Source organism: Notechis scutatus, chromosome 3, assembly GCF_049901735.1.
Source record: "Notechis scutatus isolate UNSWTSFEM ecotype Mainland chromosome 3, rNotScu1.2, whole genome shotgun sequence".
NCBI classification, from domain to species: domain Eukaryota; kingdom Metazoa; phylum Chordata; class Lepidosauria; order Squamata; family Elapidae; genus Notechis; species Notechis scutatus.
The window spans coordinates 210,524,005-210,550,608 of record NC_142011.1 but is presented as its reverse complement, the minus strand read 5'-3'; the positions used below and the strand labels follow the sequence as shown (position 1 = coordinate 210,550,608).

General features: G+C 48.4%; 1 long non-coding RNA gene across 1 annotated transcript; it reads right to left on the bottom strand.

The window, feature by feature from the left end:
- Positions 1–5,951: 5,951 nt before the first annotated feature.
- Positions 5,952–9,812, bottom strand: LOC148131594 (uncharacterized). The gene is made up of 2 exons (XR_015749077.1): positions 7,756–9,812; positions 5,952–6,814 (listed from the first exon to the last, which is right to left on the bottom strand). It is a non-coding gene; the product is annotated as an uncharacterized LOC148131594 (long non-coding RNA).
- Between the last annotated feature and the right edge of the window lie 16,792 nt (positions 9,813–26,604).

The window sequence follows — 26,604 nt, the reverse complement described above, 5'->3', positions numbered from 1 at the left end:
AACACTATCCTCACCGCAGGGCCCTTCCCCGGGTCTGGCGATCCGGATGCGGTTTCAAGGGAAGCGTGCATGAAAGTCTCGAAGCAGATCCGAAGCATGAAGTGTAGACGCATCCATCCAGGAACAAACCTCCGAGTCATCTACCCTCCTCCTGACCAAATACTGGAAGCGACCTTTGAGCCAACGGGAATCAAGGACGCCGACCACCGTATCGTCAACAGCAGGCTCCTCAGAAGGCAATGATAACGGACCCGGTTCAGCAGAATCACGTAATCGACAAACAGAAGAATCAGGAATCAAAAGAGATCGATGAAAGACGGGTGAATACGCATGGATCGTGGCAAAGTGAGGCGGTATGCCACGGGATTAATAACTGCCTCAATCGGGAACGGACCAATAAACCGATGATCAAGTTTTCTAATAGGGCGATCGACCTTCAGATGTTTTGTAGATAGCCACACTTTATCACCCACAACTAACGGAGGTGTATCTCGACGGGACCGATCTGCAAACCGCTTATAATCTTCTTTTTGCCTTGTTCAATTGTTGTATCAGTAGACGGCAAACTGCGTGTAGTTCTTCCAAAAACTCTCGGGTCTCAGGAACCGGGAATCCATCATAGTTAATGGGAAGAAACGCGGATGATAACCCATATTTGCAAAAATGGCGTGACACGGGTGGAGGTATGCTGCGAGTTGTTAAACGCGAATTCTGCTAACGGGAGGTATTTCACCCAATCGTTTTGTCGCAAATTAACAAAACATCTCAAATATTGAGTAAGAATCCCAATCACCTTCTCCGTCCCGCCATCAGTTTCCGGATGGTGCGCTGACGCTAAACATACTTTCACTTGCAAAGCCGCCATTAACTGTTTCCAAAATTCTGCCGTAAACTGGACCCCACGATCAGAAACCACTCTATCAGGCAGTCCATGTAGACGGAAGATATGTTGCAAAAATAACTGAGCCGTAGTGCGGGACGATGGTAATTTCCGACAGGGAATGAAATGGGCCATTTTAGTCAACATATCCACTACCACAAGCACTGTTGTGAACCCCGATGAAGACGGTAAATGTGTCAGAAAGTCCATAGAGATCGCTCCCCATGGTCTACTTGGAGTCGGCAAGGGTTGCAAAAGTCCAGGAGGTGCACCGGATGCTGCTTTCGCTTGCCTACATTGAACGCAAGAAGCGACGTAAGAAGACACATCATGACGAACTCGAGGCCACCAAAAAGTCCGAGTGACCAAATGCAAGGTCTTGTGTAATCCAAAATGACCAGCGGCTGGGTTATCATGACATTGTGTCATGATGAGAGCCCTCAACGGTCTGGTAGGCACATATAATAAACCCCGATATCGAAGCAGATCGCCTTCAAAAGACCATGGAGAAGTTGGGCCAATGTCCTCCCGTCTCTGCTGCGTCCACACATCCAAACGTTGCGCCTCTCGTAGTTGGGCCCGTAAATCTACCGGTTCCTGCAGTACGGCTAGAGATTCCGGTGGTAACACTGTCCGTAAAGGAAGAGGATCTTGGCATAAGTATACTCCGGTTTCGAGATAATGCATCCGCCCTCCGGTTCTGACCACTTGGAACGTAAGTAACCGAAATTAAATCTGGCAAAAATAACGACCAACGAATCTGCCTTTGATTCAATTTCCTAGCCGTGGTCAAATGTTCCAGGTTCCTATGATCTGTCCGAACCTCCACCTTGTGTCGAGCTCCTCCAAAAGATGTCTCCAAGTCTCAAAAGCAACCTTAATAGCTAACAACTCTTTTTCCCAAATGGTATAGTTGCGTTCGAAGCTGTAAGCTTCCTAGAATAATAAGCGCAAGGAAACAAAGAGCGCCATCCTCCGAAGCTTGTAACAGCACTGTTCGATAGCGACATTAGAAGCATCTGTCTCGACCACAAATGGGCGATCCGGATCAGGATGCTTCAATATGGGTTCAGTTATAAATGCTTTTTCAAAGTGTCAAAAGCCTGTTGTTGTGGAGGCCCCACACAAATGGAACCTTCTTACAAAGAAGCTGGGTTATGGGATCCATTATCTTCGCAAAACCTGGAATGAAAGTCCGATAATAGTTGGCAAATCCTAAAAGTCGTTACACATCTTTAACCCGACGAGGAGCTTCCCAACTACACAACGCCTCAACCTTTTTGGGGTCCATAGCAATGCCCACAGGAGAAATAATGTGTCCCAAGAATTCGATAGACGACTGAAAAAGAAACATTTTTCTAATTTAGCATAAAATTTATGTTCCCGAAGACGCTGAAGCACTTGACGCACCTGCTGAAGATGTTGCTCTTTAGATTTTGAATAAATCAAAATGTCGTCCCAAATATATGACAACAAACTTATCCAACATGTCTCAAAGATGGTTAGGTCAGGGCGCAACGGAGGTTCTTATGGTTGGTGTTGGTTTTGGCGAGTGAGTTTATAGTATAAATAATTTACGTTTGCTTGATTCATTTTTGCAAATGACCCTACAGCCACAGAGCCGTCTCTATTTTTGAGCTCTCGTCGATGCGGAAATGTCAAGTATTTCATCAGCGGAGATGGTTGATGCTTGATAATCTCTTGATGATGTTTGACAGTTGTGATGTCATCATTGACATTGATGTCCTCTAGACCAAATAAGATGGCGTTTGGACGTTTCCGTTCACGCTCAACGGCTTCTCTGATGAGGATTGGGATATCAATATTTGTCTGGGTTGTGTTTATTTGTGGATTGGGTTTTGGATCGGATTGTGGTTGTTGGGTAGAGATGTGGTTTGTAGCTATTGGATGTTCAGGTTTTTGCGTTGTGTCTTTTTTTCAAGGTTGGATATTCTTTCTTTTACGGCGTCTAGGGATGCTACTATGGTGTTAAGGGATGTTTCAATGGTTTCGATGGTAGGGGATGTTTCAATGGTTTCGATGGTATCAACTCTTTCAGACAGATCCAGTTTGGGTCTGCATGATTTGCAGAAATATGGAAACTCATTGGATGATTCTAGGTATTGAATCATTTGCTCAGGTAATCTCAAGCAGTCATGATGAGCGTATTTTTTACACAGAGAACATTTGATGGAGTTTTCATTATCCTTTAGATTTTTGTAGCATTTAAGGCATGTGCAAGAGTCTTGTGGTTCATTGGTGGGGATTATCTTCTCTTTAGGTTGTGGTTTGGCGTAGGATTTTCTTTTTGGCATGGTAGGTTTGTTAAAATAGTACGTTGATTGAATTAATTTTGAACAATTTTGGGTAATCTATATAGGCAATATTACATCAAACAATCAATTGCAGTAATCTCTCAAGTCAGATAATATTCCTGAGCAACAATCAGCCTGATCAAGTCAGATAATATTCCTGAGCAACAGTCAGCCTGATCAATTAATTACTCTAATCACTAATCAATTAATTACACTAATCATTAATCACACTGTTCATTTAAATTCACTAAATCATTGATTTTACTATTCAATTAAATTACATGAATTTTGATCTTTTAAACTAGTCAGTAATCACACTATTTGCACTAAACACTCTAATCACACTGATCAATTAAAACAATAAATCAATTAAACCATTAATAAAATATTTTATAGAAATTGATTATCTAATCGTTGATATAGGTGCTGAGGTAGAAAAGTTGAAAGTTTTGAGGTAGTGAATTAATCAGTGTTTGATTAAAGTAATGAGGTAGTATTAAGAGTCTGCAAGGAACGGGTTAATTGTTTTACTAGCAGCTGTAGTTGACTGAATGGGAGGAATTTATTGCTCTTTGAATAGCAGATCGCTATTACTCTGTAAACAGGAAGTTGTAACACAATGTTCAAAGGGTTTTTATCCGAGCGAAGGAAAGGGCTTCACTTCTAAGAACAGAGGAAACCAACTAATCTTCTCTCCTTTTTTGCAAGCAGACTTTGATTCAGCAGAGACAAATTGAACAGCTCACAGGAAACTATTTGTTTTTGTTTTCCCTTGATGAATGAGATTTCTGGGCCCCACCTAGTTAACTGAATACACTTTCAAAGTTTGTTGCTTTTAAGAGAAAGAGGCACGTCTTGCACTGGTAATTCTAACAGTTTATATTTTATGCTTATATTTTATAACAGTTTATAGTTTATGCTCGACACCAGCCAATTTCAACATAGTTTGGAATCTATTGTTAATAAACTCAGTCCCATTATCAGTAACTAAAGTAATTACTTTACTCCTTATTTTTCTCTCAGCAAATCTTAGCCAATTAAAGAAATGTTGGAATGTTTCTGTTTTGTTTTTCATGAGATAGCAGAAACTGTACCATGAGTGATAGTCCATTATACTCAAAACTTAGCAGGCACCTCCCAAACTAGATTTCATAGGACTAATTATGTCAGCAAACACAACCTCTAAAGTTTCTTTGGTCTTAAACCCATTCAGTCTGTTTGCAGGAGTAACCTTGCTTTTCTCGTGGCTACAGGCATTACAGTTTAAGTACTTACTACAGGGTTTTAATTTTACTCCCTCTGACAATTTAACAGTTTGTTTCAACATTTTGAAATTAATGTGCCCTAGATGTCTATGCAGTAAATGTATACATTTGTCATGTGGCTTAGCATTGTTATAAACCGAGTTAGCCATCTGCAACTGGTCATCATGTATAACATATAAATCATTCTCTAATGTAGCAGTAACACTTTTACCCTCTTTCTCTATTATACAGTTATCTCCCCTAAAGGTTACTACATAACCAATATTAACTAAAGCCCTTACTGATAACAAATTAAATTTGAGTTTAGGTACATATAACATGGTTAAATGCTCATTTATACATGAACAATATGCAGTACCTTCACCAGACATTTTCATCTTCCATCCATTTGCCAATGATACATGTTGCTTACTCGTAGACATCTTTACAAACCTCTCTCTATTTCTAGTAATGCACTGTGATGCTCCACTATCAACAACCCACAAATCATGGTTTACAGTTGAATTGCTAGACATAGCTAAACTAACATTCTTCTTAGCCTTCTGGTGTTTGCCAGTATTCTGTTGTTTTCTCTTCTTACAGAATCTAGCTATATGTCCCCTAGCCCCACAAGAAAAACATTTCCTAACAGTATAGGCAGTTGAAAACAAATCCTCTTCTTGTGGTTGTTCCTTTCTCAGTTGGTCCCTATCCAGTCGTCTTCTTGCTTCCTCTAACAATCTTCCAGTTATGTCAGTCAATGTCAGTTTATCTCTGGGCAGGACTTCCAGTGAAGATACATAATCATCATAACTTTCATCCAATGAGGAAAAAATGATGTAAACTTGATGCAGCTCTGAAAAAAATCAGTTCCTTTTCATGTAGCTCTTGAAAAGTTCTTTTTATGAAGTTCAAATGAGCTAACATATCTCCACCTTTCAGAAGACGTGCTCTAAACAGTTTACGTGTAAGATGTATGTGTGCACCTACACTGTCATGACCATAAATCCTCTTCAAATTCTCCCAACACCTAGCAGCAGACTCTTCTCCACAAATATGGACTAGCTGCTGGTCACTCAGTGTTAGTCCAATTATATAAAGAGCTTGTTCGTTGTTCCGTTTAAAGTCAGCAAGCTTCTTGGCATCATCCTCATTATCTGGATCCCAAGCATTTACATCTGGTGGATCTTGAACTGTATTCCATAACCCTTCTCTACACAGAAGTAGACTGCACTTCATAGACCAGGAAACATAGTTTGTTCCATCCAACCGGGTTATCAGTGATAGACTTGTTGAAGAGTCTTGTGCCATCTTTATCAGGATAGTAAACCACAATTAAACAGTAAACAGCTGTCTGTATATGTTACTGTGCATTCACACTACCTCTCAGTTATCTGAGCCTGGTGTTAGGGATATACACCCTAGCAGAACGTGCAACGGCAGTCTAGCAGACAGGCAGATATGTGAGATAAAACTTTGTTGTAGCTTACACTCAGTAAGACAGATACACTGTGCCAGTTAAATAGTTTTTTATTCCAGCAAGAGTTATAGCATAGTCAAACAGTCCATATATCATACACTAGTTCAGTCCATCCGGGGATTAATCAGTTGCAAAGTCCAGTGTCGAAAAAGAGGTCAGTAAACTTATAAACAATCAGTCCAGTAATATATCTCTTTTGCAGTCAGAGATATGAAGAAAATCAAACCTCTTTTCTTCGTTCAGCAATAGCAGGGAAAAACACGCAGTTATCGCCATCAATCCATCATTGTCAGCAATCCAGTAAAAGCCAGCAAACAGTGAGCTCTCTTGCTCCCTCTTATGGTGATTTTACAACCGCACCTAAAATACTTGTTTTACAGTTAAAGTGATACAAACACTTAAACTCACTAACATAGTTTATATATATTATTTTACCCAAACTAAGTTAGGTAACCATGTTATTCCTAACATTCTCCCCTTTTGGGTAATATAATAATATATATATCTATTTACAATTTCAACCAATAGTTTTCACAATTTTCTTTGTGCTTGACGGAACCTTGGGCTTTTGTAAATCCATCTGCAAAATTTTCTTCAGTCATGCAATATTCCAATCTTATCAAACCATTTTTTACAGATTGTCTTACATTCAAATATCTAAGGTCAGTATGCTTAGATCTAGTTTTTACAGCAATATCTGTAGCCAACCTTATGGCTGCTTGATTGTCCTCATAAACTATAATGGCATCTTTAACAGTTACTCCCATATCTAACAACAACTGTTTATACAGAATTAAATCAGTACATAATAGAGATAGACATGAAAATTCTGCTTCCATTGTGGACATACTTATGTGTTGCTGTCTAATTGACCTCCAACCAATCAGTGTTTTACCTAATAGTATAGCCATACCTGAAGTTGATTTCCTAGTTTTTATATCTGTTGCAAAACTTGCATCAGCATATGCACTTAAAATCAAATCATCTTTTGGCTCCAAATACAATGCATAGTGCATTGTCCTTTTAAGATACCTTAATATACGCTTTAGCGCTTGCCAGTGACGTTCATTGGGTTCAGCGTTAAATTTTGCCAATTGATTAACGCCATATGCAATATCTGGCCTTGACCAATTACTTATATATGATAAACTACCTATTAATGATTGATAAATAGTCTTATCGAATTTTGAACTTTGAGCATCAGTTCAACAAAATTCCTGACTCATTGGAGTTTTTGCCGGCTTAGAAAGTTCCATTTTATATGTTTTTAGCAATTGGTAAATTTTATCTTCTTGTGATATCTTATAGCCACTATTGGTTTTGTTTATTGTCAATCCTAAATACTGTCTTATTTCTCCTAATTGCTTTAATTTTATCCTCTTACCTAATAATGATATTATTTCAGTAGCTTCATTATTAGTCTTCGTAATTAAAGCAATATCGTCTGTAAACAACAATAATAATGACACTATTCCATTTGTCTCTCTCTTAAATAAACATGGATCAGCTAAACCTGCTTTAAACCCTATATTGTTTAACTCTTTTACAATATATTGGTTCCATTCATAACCAGATTGTTTCAATCCATAGAGACTCTTTTTAAGTTTCCAACAGTCATTATTATTTTTATTATCCTTAATACCTACTGGTTTTCTCAAATATATAGTGTGCTGCAATGGTGCATGCAGATAGGCAGTTTCTACATCTAAGTGATTTATGATATAGTTCTTTTTAGCTGCCCACACTAAAGCTGCTCTCAAGGTTGTTGCCTTTAAATTTGGTGCAAACACTTCATCATAATCATATGCAGTTTGATTAAATCCTTGAGCTACCAACCTAGCCTTATGGGTAACAGTCCCATTTTTACCAGTTTTTAACTTAAATATCCATTTGCAGCCAATGGACTTTTCACCTGCAGGTAATTTGGCATCTTCATAAACTTTCATTTCCTTTAATGAATTTAATTCCTTTTCCATTGCCTTATGCCAATTTTCCTGATCCTTAGCAGGATACATCCTAAGTTCTTCAACAGTAGTTGGAATTTTACTAACTTGGCAAACTATACTTGCTTGATACCTATCAGGTGGTCTGGTTACACATGTAGAACGTCTAGGTATTACAGGGCTTACAGGTGGACTTTCATGTTCTACCTGTTCCTGGTCATCTATTTCTTCCTGTTTTGGTATTTCTTCCTGTTCTGGTCCTATATGCTCTTTCTGTACTTCCTCTTTAATTGTACTCTTCTTATTACTGATTTTTTCTTTTGGTCTTTTGTAGGTTTCTATAATTACTTCCTTATTTGAATCTTGCTCCAGTTTTTCCCATCCTACATGTTCCAGGAATTGTGCACTAGCACTACAGTAAACTCTAGATGTACCTTTTTCCCAGAATCTGTATGATTTGTGATTAGATTCATAACCTACAAAGAATAACCTTTTAGCCCTATGCTGCCCCTTGTGTCTCAGTTGTGTAGGGATATATGCACCCATGCTGGTGCTCCAAATGTGTGCATATAGCTTAGGTCAGGTTTTCTGCCATGCCACCGTGTGAATGGTAATTCACCAGTTGTTGAGTTAACAACATTATTCAATATATGATTACCACACATTATTGCTTCTCCCCACAAATTTTCAGGTAATCCTGAATCCGACAGCATAGTACGAGCCATTGCTTGTAATGTTTGGCCTCGTCCTTCTATAAAGGCATTATGTTGTGGCCTATATGGTGCAGACTTTTTATGTTCAACACCTGCCATCTTCAGTCTATTTTGGAATTTATTGTTTATAAATTCCGTACCATTATCAGTGATAAGAGTTACTAATTTCCTTTTAGTTTTTCTTTCTGCGAATTTAAGCCAATTAAAGAAATTCTGATATGTTTCCGTTTTGCTTTTCATTAAATAACAGAAACCATATCTGGAATAATGGTCCATTATACTTAGTATATAACGAGCACCTCCCACACTTGTTTTTTTGGGACCTATAATATCAGCAAATACGACCTCTAGAGGCTCCTTTGTTTTAAATCCATTAATTCTATTTGCTGGTATTACCTTGCTTTTTTCTTGACTACAAGCATTGCAGTGCAAATACTTACTGCAAGGCTTCAGTTTTATACCTTTAGATAGTTCTACCGTTTGTTTAAGCATTTTAAAATTTATATGCCCTAAACGTCTGTGTAACAAATGTATGCACTCATCATGAGGTTTAACATTATTATAAACTGTGTTAGCCACCTCTGAATTATCATTTAACACATACAATTCACCTTTTAAAGTTGCAGTCACTTTTTTACCTTCTTTTTCAATTATGCAATTGTCTCCCCTAAAGGTAATTACATAACCTAGTTTAACCAAAACTCTAACCGAAAGCAAATTAAACTTAAGTTGTGGTACATATAACATTTTTACATTTTCTTTTATGCAAGAACAATATGCTATACCTTCACCTTTAGCTTTCAGTTTCCAGCCATTAGCTAACGATATCTGCTGTGAACTCGTGGACATCTTAACAAATCTTTTCTTATCTTTCGTTATGCAGTGCGATGCTCCACTATCTGCAACCCATAAATTACTATTCACAGTTTCGTTGCTATACATGGCTAACTCTATGCATTTTTTATCCTTTTTATGCTTTTTAGCATTCTGGCTGGCATTTTGGCTTTTTGCTTTCTTGCAGAATCTAGCCAAATGTCCTTTTCTTCCACAATTAAAACATTTTCTAATTGTATACGCTGACGAAGATTTTTTTCTTCTTCACATTGTGGTTGTTCCCTTCTGAGTTGATCCCTTTCAAGCCTTCTCCTGGCTTCTTCAATTAATCTGCCAGTAATGTCAGTTAATGTAAGGTTATCTTTTGGCAGAACTTCAAGTGAAGTTACGTAGTCATCGTAGCTCTCATCTAAAGAAGACAAAATTATATAAACTTGATGTAGTTCTGTGAAGATAAGTTCTTTTTCATGCAGTTCTTGAAAAATTCTCTTCATAGAGCTTATATGATTTAACATGTCTCCATTCTTTTGAAGATGTGTTCTAAACAGCTTCTGTGTAAGATTTATATGTGCTCCTACACTGTCTTGAACATAAATCTTCTTTAAATTCTCCCAACATTTCGCAGCTGTTTCTTCTCCACGAATATGGACAAGCTGCTGGTCAGAAAGTGTCAGTCCTATTATACAGAGAGCTTGCTCATTCTTCAGTTGATATTCTTGAATTTTCTGGGCATCATCCTCATCCTCCGGATCCCAAGCATCTACTTCTGGTGGGTTTTGTATTATACTCCACAAACCTTCTCTGCGTAGAAGTAGGCTGCATTTCATAGACCATGAAACATAGTTTGTTCCATCCAGTTTGGATATTAGAGACTTGGTAACTTGGTAAATTGACTTGTGCCATCTTTATCTGGATATTAAACTATAATTAATAAAACACAGCTGTCTGTTTACAGTATTGTGTTGCTACACAAACTCTCACTTTAAAACCTGTTATATCCTGGTTAGTCTGACTGTTCACCTGGGCCCATAACCAATGTTAGGGATATACACCCTAGCAGAACGTGCAACGGCAGTCTAGCAGGCAGGCAGATATGTGAGATAAAACTTTGTTGTAGCTTACACTCAGTAAGACAGATACACTGTGCCAGTTAAATAGTTTTTTATTCCAGCAAGAGTTATAGCATAGTCAAACAGTCCATATATCATACACTAGTTCAGTCCATCCGGGGATTAATCAGTTGCAAAGTCCAGTGTCGAAAAAGAGGTCAGTAAACTTATAAACAATCAGTCCAGTAATATATCTCTTTTGCAGTCAGAGATATGAAGAAAATCAAACCTCTTTTCTTCGTTCAGCAATAGCAGGGAAAACACGCAGTTATCGCCATCAATCCATCATTGTCAGCAATCCAGTAAAAGCCAGCAAACAGTGAGCTCTCTTGCTCCCTCTTATGGTGATTTTACAACCGCGCCCAAAATACTTGTTTTACAGTTAAAGTGATACAAACACTTAAACTCACTAACATAGTTTATATATATTATTTTACCCAAACTAAGTTAGGTAACCGTGTTATTCCTAACACCTGGTATGGCCTGGGCCCATAACCAGTGTTGAGGTAATTCCCTGTTAGGAGAATGAGCGCACACAGGGAGACGTAGTGAGAATGGTGAAGAATAACACACAACCAGCACACAGATACACTGTATAGTAAAATGTAGGTTTTTTACTTCCAATAAATGTTTAAGCAAAGTCCAAACACAGTCCAAGTCATACACGGTTATAACAGTCAGTTTTTCAGTCCAGGGATAATCCAATAACAACATCCAGTATCAAAAACAGTTCAGTAAAAGACTCACATCAAATCCAAGAATAACGATGATCAGTAACAGTCAATAGTGAAATGCAGGAATGGCAACACTCTCAGCAACAACAGAACTAAACAACCCAGGTTTCTGGGTCCATCTTATGGCCATTTGAGGAACCACACCCAATCACAATTTTAGCATTCCCTTAAAGAGACAGTATTAAAATGTCTGTCCCGGTTTACATATTTCCAACCCAACTGTTCGGTGACTTACATTCCTAACACCACTGTTGGAAGTTACGATTCCCCTCTCTTCTAGGAAAACATTAGAAGGGGAAGGAAATTTCCCCTAAAAAAGAAAGAAAAAGGTGAAAACACAAGCAGGGTCAGCTCCATCAGCCCCCACCCTTTGTCAAGTAGGGCTATTAAAATAGCTGGAGCCAGCTTACTTTTCACAACAAAGGAAGGAGAAAATTACAGGCATGAGATACAGAGAAAAAAACCCTACAAACTAGCTAAGACCCTTTCCCATAGAAATCAAATAGATGGCAAGCTATAAAAAAAACTTGTGAAAAGCAAACCAAAAGGCATGGCAGGAAGGAACCACGATAGCAAACAAGCAACTACAAAGGATCAGGACCATAAAACCAAGATCCCAGGAAAAGATCCCAACCTCAAAGAGACAGGAATTCAACACACACAAAAATCAAAGTCTTCAAAGATTCACACCTACAAATCAAAGAACCTGAAGTCTATAAGAGAGAGGTTTTCCTACTCACTCATTAGATTAATCCTAGGAACGCTGTGAAATTTCTTCTTATCTGCCTTCCTATTAATAAACGGATTCTGACTTTCAACGTAGCTGACCAAATCATTTTGCATTAAAACCGGGAAATTTGATGGTTGGGACTTTTCTGGAGAGGAAATTCATTGTAAATCTAATAAAAGGGGTTTATTGGGATGAAGACTTGGCTTTGTGCTGTGGGGAAACTGAGGTCAGAACATGTTTTTACAGCTGTCTCTAAGCATTTTTCAGAGTCATATTTCTCCACAACAATCTGGGTCCTCGTTTTACCAACCTTGGAAGGACGGAAGGCTGAGTCAACCTTGAGCTGGTCAGGATCGAACTGCTGGCAGTGAGCAGAGTCAGCCTGCCTGCAGTATTGCATTCAAACCACTATGCTACCATGGCTTTTATCTCCTTCCCTGGTGTGGTGCAGCCCACCTCTTGCCCAGAATTGCAAATGCCCTACTCAGAGAATCCGCTCCATTGCCAGCTGGTGCCAGCTGCATGGCCACCTGCTCCCTTGCAGGACTCTTCCTTCTCTCTTCTTGGGTGGGTCCTTGAACAGGGAGAAGAAAAGAAATGCCAGCTATGAGCCCAGCTGCTTCACCCACCCACCCAGCGTATTGTACCCCCTTCCAGCATCCTCAAGGCTGTGCCACTCTGGGACATTTGCTGCCAGGGGGTCAGTCGAGGGGGAGGTTGGTCAGTGGGGAATGTCTCCGTCTCGCCGGTGCTCTTAACGGTCTTGGGAATGTCTCCTTCCCGTCCCGAGGAATCCCCGGGGGGCTCAAAACACAGTATCAGCGGGGGGGAATTGTCATCTATCCTTTGAGATCAGAAATGAGCTCCTCTTGACAGGCTGGTCCTCGTCCCTCCACAAGTCCTCCCTTACCTGGTCCAGGAAGGGCCCTTCTTCCAGGCGCTCCAGCCCCTTCCCTCTCAGAGGGTCCTTTGGGGCCCGGAGTCCTTGTTGCCTTCCGAGAGGGAGACAGGTATGGCTGGCATTTCCTTGCAGGTAGGCTGGGCTTCTGCCTGGCAGGGCAATCCAGGGCACCAAGCAGAGGCGTCATTGCGCAAGGACCCCAGCAGTCGCCCCACTTGAGGAGGGAGCCCCTTTTCTTTGCCCCGGGCTGGGTGGCCTCTCTTTGGAGCGGGGTGGGGGGTGGGTGAGGAGGCAGGGTCCATGCCTCGTGCTTGGAAATGGCCAGTCTGTGTAGCACTGCGCCAGCACCACCTTGCCTAAGGAGGCCGGAGAAGGAAACGCCTCACTTGAGCCCCCCAAATGCCCTCACAGATCCCCAGATTGGATGGTCCTGGTGTGAAATCCTCCTGGCTGCTTTCCTTCGCAACCAGGGGTCAATTTGCCTGGCCAACCACCAGCCAAGACACCGTAATTTGCTTCCTTGATTGCAATAAGCGGGGAGAAGCTGCTATCATATAGCTTGGTTTCTCTCCAAAGGTTCAACTCCAGCCATTCCCTTCTTTATACGCCCCTGTCCCGGCCGCCCACCCCTCGACCCTCCTTAAACCTCCTACATCCCATATCTCACTGCATTCTAATTAGCAGATTATGTATGCAAGGTGTGTCCATTAGTATTTGAAGCATGAGTTTTGCTTACTACTGTGACCCACTCCTTACTTCTATTGTTCGGAATATCGGGTACTCGCCACAATTTGTGTGCCCCTCTCCTGTGGCTCAGCTAGCGCCTGTTTCCATTCCTCCCTCTGAAGCCCCTTCTGGGGTTTACGCTCTGAGTCCTTGGAGTTGTAGCTACTGTTTCCTCTGGCAGTTTTGCACTTTCTGAAGAAGCTCCACTCATGTTCTCCATCCCTGGCTACTCACTTCCCAGGTAACTGGGGCAATTGAGAGTGTGTGTGTGAGAGAGAGAAAGAGAAAGAGAAAGAGAAAGAGAAAGAGAAAGAGAGAGAGAGAGAGAGAGAGAGAGAGTCACTTTAAATCCACACTAATCGGCATACCTTAAAATGAAATTCCATTGCAAGCAGCTCTCAAAGGGTCACCACCTCCAATAGGCACCCCATAAACATGACAAAATGAATAAATACAAAATTATGCATGTACCTCCATACTTTTCTCCTCAGTCAGGGCCCTTTTGTACAAATAGGGATGAACAGGTGGATGGACGGGTGGAGGCACACCCACACCTACATAACGTAGATCAAAGGGCTGACATAGAATGAGGATGTAGCAAGTTGCTCTCCCTTGGAACAGGCCCAGCCCAAAGGATCCGGTTCCAGAAATGGGATTCCCATCCAGGGGAGGACCTGGCTGTTGGGCAGTCCCCTTCGCCAGAGCTTTGGAGCAAGGCTGGGTGTCCACTGGGAGTAGCCATGTCCTTCGGGAGCAGGAGGGGGGCTCCTTGAGGCCCCTCCCTTCCTCCCAAGACCCAGTCGCTTCCAGCGGGAGAGGTCTGGTGCTGCTCCTCTGGCCCCACAGAGCTGGCCTTGGCAGATCCCAGGATCTCCCGAACAGCCCGATGCCAGGCACAGCCTCTTGGGCACCAGCAGGGGGCAGCAGAAGCCGCCTCAGGGGGCCCCAGGGGATCCCAGGGAAGCTGAAAAAAGCGCCTTGGCGGCCGGCGGTGGGGACCAAAGGCTGCCTGCCGCCCCACGGATGGGGGGGGGAAAGCTTTTCTGTCCTTTCTGCCTGGGGGTCCCAGCTGGCTCCCCACCAACAGCCTCCTGGCGGTGCAAGAGAGCACAAACCTCCGCCCAGGTCAGGAGGAGGGAGGCAAGTTCCCGCTTGGGGGGGGGGCTGGACCCTCCGCTTCCCTAGCCAGGAACGTGGGCTTTTTTGTCCCTGTGGGGTTACAGGACAGCGGTCAGCAGGGTCCCAGGGTCCTGTGGCCAGGCCACCCCTTTGAGGGGCTGCTCCAAGGGCCCTTGGGGGGTGGAGGAGACCCAGGGAGGGAGAAAGTCTGCAGGGGCCCCTTTCTCCCTTGCGAAGGATCCCGGCCTCGCTTGGTGCAGCACAGACCGACTTTGGTTGATGGTGGCCTGAACTCTGAACGCTTTGAAGTTTTCCTAATGCGGTTTTTCAGTTAAATGCTTTGGTGAAATGCAACTGTGACGTGTTGATTTGTTTTATCTGGAGGAGGCTGTAAGCGAAACGTTCATGAGGAAAAACAGGGTCTCCTTTTCAAGTCAGCCGTTAGAGCATCGGTGGAAGCCCCGAGCGGCCCCCAGGCCGGCTTCATCTCTGCCAGGGGTGCGCAGGGCCCCTTTCCCATCTGGGCACAGGGTGGGCAAGGCTCCCCCGGGGGCTGGGTAGAGGCAGGTCTTTCGTCAAGAGCCTCTCTGGGCAGCCTGGCCAACTCACGATGCCAGGGGAGGCCGTTCCCCTGAGAGAGCCGGGTGAGGTCGCTCTGGGACAGGCCTCCCCAGGGAAGGTCTCACGTACGCTCCCGCCGGTTCCCCTCCAAGTGGGCAAAGGTTGGTGCACCAGGCCCAAAGGGGGCACCAGAACATGGCTTTGTTTGTACAGTATGTGCAAAGGAGGGGGGCACCAAGATTTGTCAGTGCTCAGGACACCAGGGAGCCTTAATCCGCCACTGGCAAGGGCCGCAGTGCCCATGTGGCCCCTTTGGTGCTCTCAGAGACGAAGAGTGGGGGGCTTCCATCCCTCCCAGCTTGCCCTGAACAGCAGCAGCGCAGCAGCCCTCAAACAGGGGCAGACGGAGGGCAGAGCTGAGCCCCGACTACACACCTGACCCAGCTCCCTCCTGGCCCCCGGGGGCAGCGCAGGCCAGGTCCAGCAGGGTATCCTGCCCGGGACACCCTGGAGGCTGGGCCAGAGGCACGAAGGCTTCCTTCAGAGCTCACAGCCCCCAAAGAGAACAGGGATGCAAGCGGGAACTGGGGCTGGGGGCTTCCTTGGGCTCCCGTGGTTCCTTCCCTTTGCCGCTGGGCTGGGGGATCCCCCAAAGCCAAGCTCTCCACGGGATGGGATGGCCGACTCCTCTGCAGTGCCCAGCAGGAACCAGCAAAGCTGCCACGGGGCTCCCTCCTTCCCACGGAGAGACGCCTTAAAACGGTAGACAGCTCATATTTTGGATTCTGAGAGTGAAATGGGCACTACATGATAAATACAGGTACATCAAAACTAATGTAAATGTCACACTAATTTTATTTGAGCGTATTGTTATTTTAATTGCTGCTATAATAAATAATCAGATGCAAACGTATGTGCAGTGGAATGTCTACATTCCTGCGTAGAAATGCCTGAATAAACGAACACAAAGTCCTGTCCTAAAAATAGTCAGGACAGAATAATGAAATCCTTAGGATTGGGGGGGGGGGCGCATTGTGTTTATTTTAAATTTCTTCTATTAGCCATCCCTCAGCATGGCTTCTAGGGTGCTTTCCAAATGCATGATGGGATGGAAATAAGCTAAACAACCCATTATAACAATCCAATCAGTCATTAGGTAATTAAAAACCTGCAGACATTACCTCTGCCCAGGTCCAAGAAGGTAACGTTTGAACTTAATGTCTTTGATTTATATAGTTTCATTTTCATGATTGTATGCTGCCCAGAGTTACCTTGAGGTAAGACAGATGGCCCATAAATTTTATAAATAAATTTTGGAGCAGATGTGCCCCTTTAAAAAGAACATATACAAGAGGTTCCTCCCCCCCACACACACACACTCTGTTCTGGCCGTCCACTTCCTGGAAGTCACCTGTTGAACCAATTAGCATTTCTGAGCTGCCTGTGGCCAGGACTCCTCCTCCTGCAGTGGGAAGGCGCCCTTAGCTGTTGCCTGATTCTCATCCCGAAGGGCTGCCGCTTGCAAGTACCAGATCCACCAGATACCGCCCCCAACCCCTTGGAGAAGACCTCAGGCCCCTCTGCTCCCCCTGCCACTGAGGACTGGAGCCTTGGTCAGGGCAGTGATGGCATCGCTGCCTCCAGCTGCAACGCCCTGAAGCCCCCCCACCCAGAGCAGGCCCACCTGTGGGGCAAAAGGGGGGTTTCAAGGGCTTTACTAATTGGATCCATGTGTTGGAGGGCCTGCCCCATGGACTGCAAACGATTCAGGGCTTTTGCAAGCCAGTGAGCCATATGCTATTTATTTATCAAATTTGCATGCCCCCCCACCCCCCTTGTTCTTTGGAGTTATTGGCTTCCACCAGAGCTAATTCATGTCAACCTGTGCTTTGGCTTGATGGAGACACCTTGTTAGGATCAGCACTTGGCTTCACACGGCATCCTGCAGCTGACATTAGCAATGGGGGGGCGGGAAGAGAAGGGGGATGCCTGGAGCCAAGCCCTGCCTGCCCGAACAGTGAGACCCACCGATCCTACCCAAGGCCATTCAAAGGAGTGTTGAGACGGAGAACGGGCGAACGGAGGAGGGTCCGCTACCTAAACAACATGAGAACTTCTAATTGGACTGATGGGGGGGGGGCTGGCCAGCAGAGAAAGGAAACATTAATTTTGTTTATTTTATTTATTTATTTGATTTGTCAATCGCTTAGAAGATAATAGGTATAAGTATAAACATGAGTAAGAATTACAGGAAATAGGTACAACTAAATGGGGACAATAGGACAGGGACAGGAGGCACGATGGTGCCCTTATGCACGCCCCTTACAGGCCTCTTAGGAATGGGATGAGGTCAATAGTGGTTAGTTTGAGATTAAAGGAGTCGGGGTTAGAGGATGTAACAACAGAGTCATTGACCACTCTGTGGCTGAAGTCATACTTTCTGCAATCAAGTTTGCAGTGGTTTACACTGAGTTTGTATCTGTTGTGTGCTCTTGTATTGTTGTGGTTGAAGCTGAAGTAGTCATTGACGGGTAGGACATTGTAGCAGATAATTTTGTGTGCTACGCTGAAGTCCATCCATAGGTGGCACAGTTCTAGGTTGTCCAAGCCCAAAATTTCAAGCCTGGTGGTGTAGGGTATTCTGTTGCGAGCAGAAGAGTGTAGTATTCTTCTCATGAAATACTTCTGGACTCGCTCAACTGTATTAATGTCTGATATGCAGTGCGGATTCCAGACTGATGAGCTGTATTCGAGTACTGGTCTGGCAAAAGTTTTGTATGCCCTAGTTAGCAATTCTATATTTCCAGAGGGAAAGCTTCGTAAGATTAGATTTACAACTCTGAATGCCATTTCTGGCAATGCTGTTACAGTGAGCTCTGGCACTTAGGTCATTTGATATGAGAACTCCAAGGTCCTTGATAGAGTGAGGATCATCAACCAGGTCATACCTGCCTAGTTTGTATTTGGTGTACTAATTTTTTTTTTTTTACCAATGTGTAGGACAGAATATTTGTTGGTCAAGATTTGGAGTTGCCAATTGTTTGTCCATTCAGACACATAATCAAGGTCGCTTTGAAGGACAGTAGCATTGTTGGTGGTGTTGAATAGTTTTACGTCATCCGCGAAGAGGACGCAGTTGCTTATAAGGTGATTTCAAAGGTCATTTATATAGAGTATAAAGAGTGTGGGTCCTAGAACGCTGCCTTAGGGGACACCGCTGTTAACTGGAGCAGGGTTTGATATAGCGCTCCCTATTTTTACTATTTGTTGCCTGTTTGACAGGAATGCAGTAATCCACTTATGAAGAGATCCGGAAATGCCATAAGAGTTTAGTTTTAACAGTAGTTTGTCATGTACCACTGAATCAAAGGCTTAGCAGACGTCTATGTAAATTGCGTCTATTGCTTTACCCTGGTCAAGTAGAGTAGTCCATATGTTTTTGCAGTGTAGGAGTTGTAGGTTGCAGGATAATTTTTTCCTGAAACCAAATTGTTTTTGGGAGAGTAGGTTGTTTGAATCTGTAGAGGGTGATGAATTGATTATTGATTGATTCCATGACTTTGCACATGATACAACACACTGAGATTGGTCTGCAATTTTCAACCAGGCTGGGGTCACCTTTTTTGAAGATAGGGATGACCGAAGCTAAGGACCATAGGTTCGGTAAGGAGCTGGTTCTGAATGATATATAATATATAATGCTTAGGGGTTCCGCCATGGCAGAGGAGAGCTTTTTTAAGAAGTATGCACATAATCCATCGGGGCCAATAGATAGGGATGGTTTTAGGTTACGTAGTGCCTTTTCTATGTTATCCTCTGTAAAGTCAATACGTAGTAGGTCATTACAGTTAGTTGTGGTACGACTAGGAAATGTGGGGCATGAGCCATTGCTGTTTACAAAGACTGAGCTGAAGAATGTGTTGAAGAGATTGGCCTTAACGGCTTGATCATTGCAATCTTTCCCATTTGGTCCATTTAGGGGTGGGATGGTTCTTGAGTCTTTAAGTTTGGTGTTTACAAAATTGTAGAAGGTGCTGGTGGATTTTGTACGAAGGAGGTTTTCCTCTTGCTTGCAGTGGTAATTTGTGCATTCTGCCTTTATCTGTCGGCATAAGATGTTGTACTGGTTTTTAAAGTTCGTTACTTAGCTGGTTTGGTTTTAAGCCATAGCGATCTTTTTTTGGATTGAAGTTTCCTTATTGTTATGGGTAATTTGTTTTTTTTTTGGGGGGGTTTACTAATGGTACATATAGTTTAATGACTCTTTCAGGTTCAAACAAGAATGCATTATAATGGTCTTCTGTAGTATTACAGCTAGAAAACAGAGTATGCCAATCAAGAGATGATCAAGAGTCGGCATCTATGAGATCACAGTTGGCTTTTTTGAAGTTGTATTTTGGGGATCCATCATTATTTCTTTGTGAGGGCGTAAATTGAGACAAAAGTCCCCCTTGATACATATTGGAAAGCGCTGAAGAGGCTGGCCACATGGTCTGGCTGGCTGATGGTGGCTTTGCAACCGGACTTAAGAATTTGGCAAGTGGGGAGGGGCTTCAGCTGTGGTCAAGGCTCTCCGGACACAAGGCCAGAAGCAAAAGGCTGGTCGTTAGCATATTAAAAGGCCCCTCCGAAGGTGGAGAGCTTAGCTAATGAAGTGTCCCCCCCCTGCATATTATGGGATGTTAGCCTACTCTGCGCACATCTCCAGTAAATCAGGAATAAGTGAGGAAATGCCAGGAAAATCCTGCATGGCTGTGTGGTTGTGTGGTTTTGTGGCCTCAATGCAGCCGGCTGAATATCAGCAGGAGCCCTCAATTCGGGCATGGATCCCCAGCGTGGCTTTCTCTGCTTCGGCCACCCGGCTCACAGGGCAGCTCTGTGCACCCACCTTGCCGGAGGACAGAAGCATAACCCCCCCCTCCCCAGGTATAAAAACAAAAGGCAGGACCCTCAAACAGCATGGAGAACCCGAGAGAAGCACGGAAGAAGCGAGTCCAGCAGCGCCTCGTCCATGGAAGAATCTCGGGGGAGAGGGGGTCAGCTGCTCCATCTGTCCAGGGGGAGCCCCATTTTCAGGGCCCTGTGGATGGCTGGGGGGCAGGCCAGGGGGGAAGGAGGCCTCATGGGGCAGGGGCTGTGCCAGCGGTTGCCCATCTCCTGTGCCCTATCTCACCTGCTCTGGGCGGGGGGAGGGGCTGAAGGGTGCCCCCATTCTTGGACTCATGGGACTAGCAGAGACAATCAGAGACCACAAGTAACCAAGCCACGAATGGTGGTTTGATAGGTGATACCCAGTATCTTGAGTTGGCCCTGAAGGCTAGAGGAGGCCAGTGGGGTTGTTGAAGCTCTGGGATTCTATGGGCACACCAGGGTGCCCCCCAAATTCTTGGACGGCGCATGCTGGGCCAGTGGCAGCTTCCGGGTGGTTCTCCAGGGAAGGCATTCACTCCTCCCTCGCCCTCTGGCCCACCTGAATGTGGGGTGCAAGGGGCCAGACCCCTCCCACTTCTTCTGCAGAGCCACAGGATGGGGACCATGGGCCTGGAGGTGCCCCTCGGCAGCCAGCCAGCCAGGCCTGCGGCTCAACTGAACCCCAGAAGCTCCACCCCAGGCGGCCACTCCGGTGGGAGAAAAGCTGCTGGGAGGGTAGGGAGGGGGGGGCCTTCCCGTTGCTGCCCCTCGCTCAGAGGCCCAGCCACCCTCAAGGCACACCTGCTGGTCCAGGGGAACCGGTTGAGCCACCTGGTGGCCCCTCCCACCCTGGCTTGGGGCGGGGGCTTCCTCCCTGCCGGTAGCTGCTCAGGGCCAGCCCCCCCCATCTCCTGGCTGGAACCCCAGTGCCAGAGACAGCCTGCAGCTCCTTTGTGATATCCTGGTCTGCCCCCCCAGCTGTCCTGGGCCTCACGGACCCTTTCCCGGTTGGGGGAGCCCAGCAGCCTCGGTGGCTGAGGAGGTGGAGCAGCCGGTCTCCTTCTCGCGTGTCCACGCCCACCCCGCCCCCTCCCCTGCTTGGGGCTTCCTCAGAGGCCCTTGTGGAGCACGGACATGCCAGCGGAAGCGCCTGGGGGCTGGGAAAGCCGCGTGGCCCTCCTTCTCCCCTCTGCAGAGAGGCTCCTGAGCCCCCAGGTCAAAGGCTGCCGGAGGGCCTTGGGAGCCACGGCTGCTGTGGATCGGGCTCTTGTGGGGCTCCCCCGTTGGTGGCCAGAGGCACACCAGGCTTAAGGGCCACCCTCGGTTGACACAAGTGGCCAAAGTGGCCGTCCCTGGCCAGGGTGAGCGGCAGCAGCGGCCCTGGTGGGCGCCAGAGGGCAGCCAAGGGGAGGAGGCCTTGGGGTAGGGGGGCAGGGAGCCCCCATGCCCTGCCTGGCAGGCACCCAACCGCCCTGGCATGCCAGCTGGTTTGGCCCCGTTGGGCCCTGCTGCTGCGTTTGGGCTCCTTCCCCGGGAATCCCGCAGCTTTGAAAGTCTTCCGCGTCCGTTCTCTTCAGCCAGGGGGACTCAGCCTTCCTTCCCTCCGGGGTGGGTAAAGGGAGGAGCCAGATTGGGGGCAGAGTCTGGCTTAGAGGGGCTGCCAAGCTCGGTGAAGCAGGATAGAAGCCTCTGTGCGATCGCTCTCTGCTCTCTCCCTTCGAGCCAAACACACCTTTCCTCAGGCTGCTCCAACCTCTCCCAGCCCCGTCCGAGCCCAAGAAGAGCTGCCAGGGACCTGCAGGCGATGCCCAGGGCTGGCAGTGGCCCCTCCCCTGCCCGGCTACTGCTGAGCCTTTCTGAGCTGCTGGTCTGCCAGGGGCCTGGAGCCCCCCCCCCTCCCCCCCAACTGGGAGGTTAACTGTCAGCACTGACATTTGGGCTCTTCCTTCCCTTCAAACTGGCTGCTTCTGCCCCTTCTCAGTCCTTCCTCCGGGTGAATTTGGCTGAGACTGGGCAGGACGAGCGGCTCCCTGGCCCAAGCCCCAGCCTTGCTCCCCCAAGCAGACCATGCGTTGTCTCCGGGGGAGGGGGTTCTGCAGAAGCCCCCCATCCCTGCAAGGCCTCTCCCCTCTGGCCTGCCAGTCTGGCCTTGCTGGCACAGCCCCCTCCCATCTTTAAGTGTCCCCCCTCAGCCACCTACCCCAAGGGGGCAGGAAGAGAGCAGGCTTCTCCATGCTCCCCATTTGGGCCCCAGAAGCAGAGGGGGCTGGCCCCCAGAGAGCCCCGCCCTCAGCCCTCCAAGCCCTCCCTGGGATTCCTGCCTGGGAGGCCAAGGGGCTTCGCTCCGCCCAGGACTCCCCAGAAGGCATCCATGGAAGAGGGCTGGATCGGCTCGGCTGCCCCCCCCAGCATTCGGCCTTCCTGGCACGAGGCGGCTCTTCCCCAGCCCCCCCAACCAGCAAGGCTGAATTGGCCGGAGGGCCCAGGTGAGGAGGTCCCCACAAAGGCCTCCCCTGCCCTGGGCAGGTGGCTGAGGCCCCACCTTCTGACCCCCTCACCCCCCCAGAGAACGGGAGGAGCAGCTGGAGAAGGCTGAGCAGAGCCAAGGAAGCCTCGGAGCTCCAGTCCCCGCTGGGCAGGGAAGTGACTCACCTGCCAGGCTCCCCAAATGCCAGGCAGATCCTGTTGTCTGCTGTGGCCTCTCGGCTGAAGGTGCCTGCCAGGGCTCTGCTGCTACCGGTGGTTGGTGCGCAGGACTCCCAGGGGCAAAGAAGCGGTGACCCCCCTTTGATTAGCGCCCTGGTGGCTGCAGCTTCTCCAGGACGGCTGCCTCTCCAGGGCCCCCCAAGGCCTGGAAGAAGGTCCTGGAAGTGGAGGGTGGCATGGAGGCTCCAGAGCTCCCGGCAGGGAGACTGGCACACGGGGGTGGGGGGTGGGGGGGGCTCTCCTTTGGAAAGGGTTTTCTTTGGGGAAAAGAGGGAGGGGCTCGGGCTGAGGAGGGGCTGCGTTCCCCCACAGGGGGTCCTCGCCTTACAACCAAAACGGAGCCTAGAAGTCCAGGCGTAAATGGTTGCAAGGGTCAGCTGAGACAGCACGTGAGCAGAATTGATTTAGGGACCATTTTGACAACCGTTGTGAAGTGAGTCACTGCAGTTGGTCATAGAACCACATGGTTGTTAAGTGAATCTGCACAAATTGCAGCCAGGCAGATGTGGGCTGCTGCCCCCGTCTGACTGCAGTGGGGGGGGGAGGGACACGCAGGCCACGGCTTCTAAAAGTCCCTCACAACTTTGAACGGTCATTAAGCCGCCAGTCATCAGCCGAGGACTCCCGGCACAAGCGGCTCAGCTGCAGGCCTGCGCCAGAGGGCCAGGGAGGCGGCATTTCTGGGGGCAAAGATCCATGCCACCCCTCCCCTCCCCCAAGGTTATTCTCCAAAGACCTCCGTGAGGAGCCCCGGTGGAAGCCAAACAACGAGAAGGATTGAAGAAACCTGGAGGCCTGGTAACCTTTGGCCAGCGCCCCCCCCCTTAGCAGTTGGGGAGGGGGGCGGAAGCACTGCAGCCCAGCCAGCTCTGGAAGCAGCCGAGGCGGGGGGGGGGTGTCAGAGCAGCAGCCCGGCTGTGGGCTCTGCTGGGCCCAAGGAGGGAGCAGGCGGTTCCAGGGCAAGACGCAGAGGGTTTGCCCTTCCAGGAGCTGCCCTTTGGGGGCCCGTCGTTAATTGGGGAGCCTGACTGGCTACGTGAAACCGGCCGAAGGGTGGCGTGGCCCCTGCAGGCTCCCTTCCACACGTTTCCGAAGAGCTCGTCAAAGAATGGCCTTTGGGGGGGGGGTGCAGTCTCACCATTGGGGAAGACTTTAGGAGCTGGAATATGGGGCAGAAATCAGGGTTGCAAGAGGGAGAAACAGAACCTGCCCCCCCCCCCAAGGAAACTCAAAGGCTTTGGACATGGCAGGAGGGGAACCCTGGCCGGGAAGCAGAGCCTAAGGGGGGTGGTCCGGATGGAAGCGGAGCCCAGCTCAAGACAAGGAATCCTCCTGCCTGGGGGGAGAGGGCCGGCCCTGGGTTTAGGACGCGGAGGAAGGAGCAGAGCGGGCCGGAGGGTCCCAGCCTGGAGAGAAAGTTACACAAGAGCCCAAGTGTCGCAAGCATCTGGCCGAGGGCAGCGCAACACGGCGGGGCTCTCCCGAGAAGCGGCCAGGCGTGTTCAGTGCTCTTCCAGAAGACGAGAAAGGAAGGCTCCAGTTACCAGGAAGCGGATTTCAATCAGGCATCGGGGAAAGGATGGGCTTCCCCAGACCACCCTCCTCCCTTGGGGGTTTCTGGGGAGGCTGGAGGGGGTCTGCAGTGCCTGGGGAGGAAGCCTGGGCAGGAAGGAGGCCAATGGCTCAGGAGGCGGCCCCCTGACTTGGAGAGGGGGGGGCGGGCTTTGTAGCGCCACCAGGTGGGCCTTCCTCGTGGGACTCCAGACCCAGGAAAGCTGACCTCCCCACGAGGCAGCCATGCCCGCATCGCCTCACATTCTTCCGCCCGTTGGTCACAGAAATGCGGGAGGATGTTAGAGAATTGCCCTCATTAGTGCAAGCAATGCAGGGAATGAGGTGCCGGGGGGGGGGAGATTGCGCACCCAGGAATCCAGGCCAGGCACCAGGCAGCCTTGACCTCCTCTGGGCCTCTGGACCTGCTGGTTCTCCCAGAAACTGGACCTCTGGCAATTCTGCCCACGAACTTCAGCAGGACACCTTGGGGGGGCCACAGGGCTTCCTTGGCAACTTGAGCTGGGCAAGCGCAGGCAAAGCGCAACCGACAACCCCAATCTCAGCCCCAGCCAGCAAGGGGTAGTGGCTGCTCCTGGGACGGGGAGGGAGGGGGCGCAGCGGGGGAGATGGAAGCCCCTGGGGAGGGGGAGGCAGAGCAGGAAGTGAGGTCCCCTCAAGGCTCCACCTGTGGCAAGCAGGCAGACCAACATGCACGCGCAGGCGCACGCCTGCACCTGGAGAGAGAGCCCTCCCCGGCTTCTCTCCCGCCCCCGGCAGAAACTTTCTCCTGGAAGTGACCCTTGGGCCAGGGTCCCTGGGTCTGCCCCTCCCTCCCTCCCTCTTAGACTTTCGTCCACGGCGTTTATGGCTGCGCGGAAGTTAATCTGTAATCGGCCGGGGAGCCAGCGAGGCATGACCTGTTAGTCAGCTGCGTCTGGTCGCGGGCAATTTGCGAGCCGGACCGACCTGCCTTGCTCAGCGGGAGCATGACGGGCACCTGGGGAGGCATGACGGGCAGCTCAGTTATGCGGAGCACATGACCGCCGGCAGGTGCTTCTGCCGGCCAGCGCGGCCTCAGTTCCCCGACCGCTCCGGCCACGCGGAGCAACTCCGTGGATGCTCCGGCCAGGCACCGGCAGAGGTGAGCGTTGCGAAGCCGCGGCGCTGGGACTTACGGTCGCTCTGGGGGCAAAGGGGGGGCGGGCAGAGGGGCCTCTCCGCGCAGGTCCCGGGTCTTCCTAGAGCCAGAGGCATTCTCTCCGGAGCCCTTTCGCTTTCCTCCTGCTTGCAAAGCCAGTTCGGGGCTCCTTCCGCGTCCTGTTTGGGATCCTCGCTTGGTCGGGAACACAAACCAGCCTCACTTTGCCACAGGGAGGCCGGGCATTTCTCGTTCAAGTTTCTGGTCCTGCATGAGGCCAGCCCAGCTGAGACTGGGGGGGGGGGGGGCTGCAAGGCGTTCCCTTGAGGACTTTCCTGAAAATCTTGCCCTGGGAGCCCCCAGGAGTCAAGGGGGCCGCCCTCACTCAGCAGGACAAGACAGCAATCGGTCAAGGGGTTACGAAGCCAGGAGGCTGCGAGTTCTAGCCCCGCCTCAGGCAAGAACCAGCGCAGTGACTCGGGACCCCTGGTTCTCAGTTGTAGGAGAGGGAGGAGGGGAAAGCCACGTCTGAAAGGGCTGCTAAGAGAAGCGGAAGCTGGAGTTGACTTCACCGCCGCCGCCACTCAGCAAGGAATCTGCAGGGCATCTTTTATTTCCCTATACAACATCCCTGAAAGGTAGGCCAAGAATGCAACCAGCCGGGTCACCTGTTCCTTCACCAGGCGGCGGCTGCCACCTGCCAGCCAGCGCCGCCCAAGAGCTCCGGCCGGTCTCTGCGCGCTGGGTCCTCATTTCAGCACCCACAGCTCCGGCTCTAGAAGGCGCATCGGCGGTGGGGGTGGAGGTGAGGGCTGAGTATCCCCTAGCAGCATTTCAGCCTCTTCCCCGCCGCCCCTCGATGCCGGCAGCCGCTCCCCTGGAGCCTCCCCCATTGTCGCCCAAAGCCCCCTTGTCCCGCCATGCAGTGGCCCTCGGCCCGAGAAGACACCCCCGCTCCCCCCGCAGGCCGGCCGAGCGTCCCAGCTGCCAGCCCCGCCGGCAGCGC